At 41.7% G+C, this 5632-nt stretch overlaps 1 long non-coding RNA gene across 1 annotated transcript; it reads left to right on the top strand.

The window, feature by feature from the left end:
- Positions 1-1093: 1093 nt before the first annotated feature.
- Positions 1094-5085, top strand: LOC138762671 (uncharacterized). The gene is made up of 2 exons (XR_011357039.1): positions 1094-1251; positions 4317-5085. It is a non-coding gene; the product is annotated as an uncharacterized lncRNA (long non-coding RNA).
- The last annotated feature ends 547 nt before the right edge of the window (positions 5086-5632 follow it).

The following is a 5632-nucleotide window of genomic DNA, read 5'->3' as shown; positions in this document are numbered from 1 at the left end:
ATATGACTGTGGGAATGGGGATGGGGAGGCCTCTAATCGCGTGACCAATCTGTTGAAGATGACTGACTGCCTGTCCATTGCGGCACTCAGTCTCTGCAGGGAAGCCGCAAACTCAGACATCGACTGGGCAAGCTTCTCCACTGCGGAGCGGTGCGTGCCTTCCTCATCCTCCTTCTGTTTGGCAAGCATGACTCTCTCATGATCCAGTGCCTCCTCTGCACGCTGGCCGTCTCTCTCACTGTCCTTCCTGTCAAGTGCCAACATCATCGCCTGCAACTCCTTCACGAGAACCTGTCCCCTCGTCAGTCGCTGGTGCTTGCGTCTGGGACCAGAGGCTGAGGGTGGAAACAGGAAAAGTGCATCAGAATTGGACAAGTGCTTCTCCATAAACACAAATTTAATGCTACTGTACCTGTGTGCTATGCTGAGAGTGCAGCCTCACCTCTTCCAGGGACAGTGACCTCTGTGCTTCCTCTCTCAGAGGCATCCAAATCCATGGCTGCCGGGTCCTCTATGGTGGCCTCCTCCTCCTGGACCGGCATGCCTCCTCCATTGCCGCTGAGTGAACCCTGAAGTCCCTCAGGATGAGCTCTGAGGATTCAGGGGTCTCCAGAGCACTGGTTACATTCGAGGGAGTAGGTGAGCAGCTAGCCCCCCCAGAGAATGTGGCACGGGTCGAAGTACTGCCATTCCTTGCACCCATTGCCACTCCTCCTGTTGTGGTCCAGGACTGAGAGGAATTTCTTCCTCGTGCTCTTCAGCTTCGTGCCCTTGTGCTGCGAGCACTCCGGACAGCTGCTCAAAAGTGGGACCATCCCTAACTGGCCAAGTGAACTCCTTTTCCTGGGATTCCTGAGTCAGATGGTCTAGAAGCAGTCTTACCTCTTCTTCAGACCCGTCACCAGCCTTTCTTGGAGCCATTGTTCAAATGCACTGCTTCCCTTCACTGCTAAACAAAACGACTAAACCTGCACTAGCCTGCCTGCACAATGTGCTTCAAGATTCGGGCCAGGCGTCTCAGGCTGATGACGTCACTGCCACGTCAGCAGCCTGACCTTTTAACATCCACTTTCAGCCAGCTGCATTCAGGTGAATGGGGGAACCACTGAGCTGAGCTGATTATCCCTCTTGGAGTAGTGTTACATAGCTCGCCTCAGAACAGCTGCATATTGCCTAAACATACGGCTTTACATGCGGGACAACTGGCCACCTGAAAGTGCCTACTGGATTTCCTATTAGCGAACGAGATAGGTAAGGTGACAGAGTTTTGTGTTGGTGAACACTTTGGGTCTAGTGACCATAATACAATTAGTTTTAGGTTAATTTTGGAGAAGCATAGGGCTGGGCCTAAGGTTGAGATTCTTGTCTGGAACAAGGCTAATTTTGAGCAGATGCAAAAGGATTTTGAAGGTGTGGATTGGGATCATTTATTTTCTGGGAAGGATGCATCAGATAAATGGAGGACATTCAAAGGGGAACTTTTGAGAGTACCAAGTCGGAATGTCTCTGTGAGGATTAAAGGAAAGATTAGAAAGTATAGTGGGCTTTGGTTTTCAAGGGATATTGGGAATTTGTTTGGGGGAAGTGGAATGTGTAAAATAGGTTTAGGCAGCAGGGAATAAATGAGGTACTTGAGGAATATAAAGAGAGCAAAAAAAATTAGAAAGGCTAAAAGGAGATCTGAGGCTGCTTTGGCAGGCAAGGTAAAAATAAATCCAAAGGGTTTGTACAGGTATATTAAAAGTAAAAGAAGAGTGAGGGTAAAATTGGGCCCCTTGAGGATCAGAGGGGAAGGTTATGTGAGGAAATGGGGAAATTTTAAATGTTTTTTTTCTTTAGTATTCACTAAGGAAAGGAATATTGAGTCAGGTGAAGTAAGGAAAACTGGTCGTGAGGTCATTGAAGATATGCAGATTAATGAGGAGGGAGTACTTGCTATTTTAAAGAGAATAAAGGTGGAGAAATCTCCAGGTCTTAGCAAAGTATTCCCTAGGACCTTGAGTGAAGTTAGTGTACAAATAGTGGGGGGCTCTGACAAAAGTATTTAAAATGTCGTTAGCCATGGAGGAGGTGCCGGAGGATTGAAGGATAGCTCATGTTGTTCCATTGTTTTAAAAAAAGGCTCTAAAAGTAAACCATGTAATTATAGGCCTGCGAGTCTGACATCGGTGGAAGGTAAATTAATGAATTGTGTTCTTAGAGATGGTATATACAACCATTTGGATAGACAGGGATTAATTAGGAATAGACAGTATAGTTTTGTACATGGTAGATCATGTTTAACAAATCTTACAGAGTTTTTCTCGGAGGTTTCTAAGAAGGTTGACAAATGGAAGGCTGTGGTTGTTGTCTATATGAACATTAGTTAGGCCTTTGATAAGGTTCCGCATAAGAGGTTAGTTAGGAAGGTTCAATCATTAGGTATTAATGTTGAGTGGTGAAATGGATTCAACAATCGTTGGATGGGAGATGCCAGAGTGAAGTGGAAAATTGCTTGTCAAATTGGAGGCTGGTGACTAGTGGAGTGCCTCAGGGATCGATTCTTGGTCCATTGCTGCTTGTCATATACATATTAATGATCTGGATGATAGGGTGGTAAATTGGGTTAGTAAGCATAACAAGTATTGGTGGTGTTGTGGACAGTGAAGAAGGTTTTCAAAGTTTTCAGTGGCCAGTGGAAGAGTGGGCTGAAAGATGGCAGATGGAGTTTAGTACTGATAAGAGTGAGGTGCTAATAGTAGACAACTGAGGAGTGCAGTAGAACAAAGGGATTTAGGAATTCTGGTACATAATTTCCTGAAGGTGGTGTCACATGTAGATAGGGTGGTGAAGAAAGCTTTAGGTATGTTGGCCATAAATCAGAGTATTGAGTGCAGAAGTTGGGATGTCATGTTGAAGTTGTACAAGACATTTGTAAGGCCAAATTTGGAATATTGTGTGCAGTTTTGGTTGCTGAATTATAGGAAGGATATCAATAAAATAAAGAGAATGCAGAGAAGATTTACAAGAATGCTACCTTGGTTTCTGGGTTTGAGTTACACGGAGAGGTTAAACAGGCTAGGACTGGAGCATAGAAGATTGAGGGGTGATTAGATAGAGGAATTTAAAATTATGAGGGGGACAGATAGAGTCAATGTGGATAGGCTTTTTCAAACAAGAGGACGTATTAAGATTGAAGGGGGAAAAGTTTAAGGAAAACACGAGGTGGGGGGGGGGGTATTTCTTCACTCAAATGGTGATGGGAGTGTGGAATGAGTTTCTGGCCAAAGTGGTAGATCCAGGCTCGATTTTAATATTTAAGGAAAAGTTGGATAGGTATATGGATGAGAGAGATATGGAAGATTATGGGCTGGGTTCGGGTCAATTGGACTAGGTGGGAGAAGGTGTTCGGCATGGACTTGAAAAGCCGAAGTGGCCTGTTTCTGTGGTGTAATTGTTATATAGTTATATGGACAAAGATATAAAAAGATGGTTAGCTGCAATGGGACGAGCAAAAGAGAAACTATGAATTCCAAAAATCTTTCTAAATTATGCCCATATTCTCAAACTGTGTCTCATTATCAGATTACTTGTTAATTTATATAAAAACAAAGGTAAAAAAGGAGCCTAGGGCCTGCTAACATTAATATTTTTAGAATAATTCAATTCCATTTCCACCCAAGAAGGCCGAACAACTAATTTATCAAATTTTAACAAAAGAACCAAATTACGTATATTGACTGCCCACCAAATGCAATTTCTAGGCTGACTCCTCTATTCACACATTTCTTATACAGTTTAGCTGCAATTAACAAGAATTCTCAGCTATCAATACCGGTACAAATATGTGCTACCTAACAGATATTCCCTATCAGACATTCCATCTACTTTCAGCAACTTTAGATGTGATTCCTTACTAACTTCCCCAATGTTAATGAATGGTTACTAGGCAGAAGCATTCCTCTCTACTGAAGCTCCCTGCACAGCTGAGCATTTCCAGCAATTTTTGGTTTTATTTAGTTTACGCCCAGTTCAGTTGAAGTTTATTTATCTTCAAATTGTATCACTCCAACCTTATGAAACAATGTTCTCCGATCCTCGCTGCTAGCCACTGCAAACATACATACAGACATAACACACATACAGACAAATGAAATGTATGGATAGTAAGTATATAGAAATTGTAAAATAAATAAATTGTTAAATAAATAGGAGAGTCATGGAGGAATTGTTTAAGTGGTTCATCAGTCCTTCAGCAGTCTCATTGCCCGTTGGAAGAAACTGTTTCTCAGCCTGGTAGTCCTGGCTCTGATACCCCTGTATCTCTTTCCCAACAGGAGGAGCTGGAAGATGCTGTGGAAGGCATCCTCACTGATTTTGTGAGCCATCTTTAAACAACTATCCCAGTAAATCACGTCAATGGAGGGGAGGGAGACCTCAGTGATCCTCTCTGCCGCTCTTATAGTCCTATGGATTGACCTCTGATCCGATGCTCTGCAGCAACTGTACCACACAGTGATGCAGCTGGCTAGGATGCTCTCGATGGGACTCCTGTAGAAAGTTGACAGGATGGTGGCCGGTAGCCTTGCCTGCCTAAGTCTTCTCAGGAAGTGCATTCGTTGTTGCGCACTCCTGACAAGAGAGGAGATATTAACAAAATTGTTGAAAATCCAGTCAGAATTACTCTAATGCCATTAGGTAAAATAAACAATTTCCACAGCTTTTTCATAATGAAATATCAATACAAATTATGATATAATCATAATCTATTAGCTAAGAAATGAATTGCTGTCAGGTACTTTGAAGAGGAATTATTGCTTACTGTAGACAAACCCTTCTGTGGCCCCATTGGAAAAAGATAAATTTCAACCAGGGTAAATTCAGTGACTTGTTTCTGACAACTGTTCTCATTAGAATTGTCACAAGTAGGTAGTAAAATAAAACTGCTGGAGGAACTCAGCAGTGGCAAGGAATGTCGCCTCATTCAGCTACTCTAATAGGGTTCTCTAGTTTAGTCAAACCTGTTTTTAGTGCAGGTAATTATCACTTTAATCCAAGTGTAAATTAACCTTTGCATGGACAAATAAAACCAACCATTCTTAATCATACTGGTGTCAGGTTGATTCATTGTCCTGCACATACAATCAAATCTTACAGAACCACAGCCCAGTAGGTGAGAGCCTTAGGACAGTATAGAATTAGGTGAGGTATAATTAACTATTTTATAATACCTCAGCTAGTTAATGAAATGATCATCCCCAGAAAGATGTAGTGCTGTGATGGCAAATTGAAGCATAGAGCTCCAGTGTATTAAAAGTCATTAAATTCTGTCTCTTTGTTCCATTTTCAACCATAACACTTAGATGCTTCAGACATTATGGATTTAATTTCTCCTTTTATTTCGATTCAGTGAATATCATCATGCCTGCACTGATACTAACCATTACAAATTTATGAAAGAAAGCTAAAAAGGAAAATACACTTTATGGAGTTGTAATACGTTTTACAATGTTTTAATTCTCTTCCATCCAAAATGATCGTAAAAAAAAACTGCTCTTGATATAATTAGGGTTTTAAAAAGTTAAGCATTAGTAGCTGGATTAATTCAATATTATCGGAAATGTTGTGCTCTATTAGAAAAAGTCTTTATACA

Source organism: Narcine bancroftii, chromosome 5, assembly GCF_036971445.1.
Source record: "Narcine bancroftii isolate sNarBan1 chromosome 5, sNarBan1.hap1, whole genome shotgun sequence".
NCBI lineage: Eukaryota > Metazoa > Chordata > Chondrichthyes > Torpediniformes > Narcinidae > Narcine > Narcine bancroftii.
The sequence above is the reverse complement of the archived record's forward strand: the minus strand, read 5'-3'. Positions and strand labels throughout refer to the sequence as shown.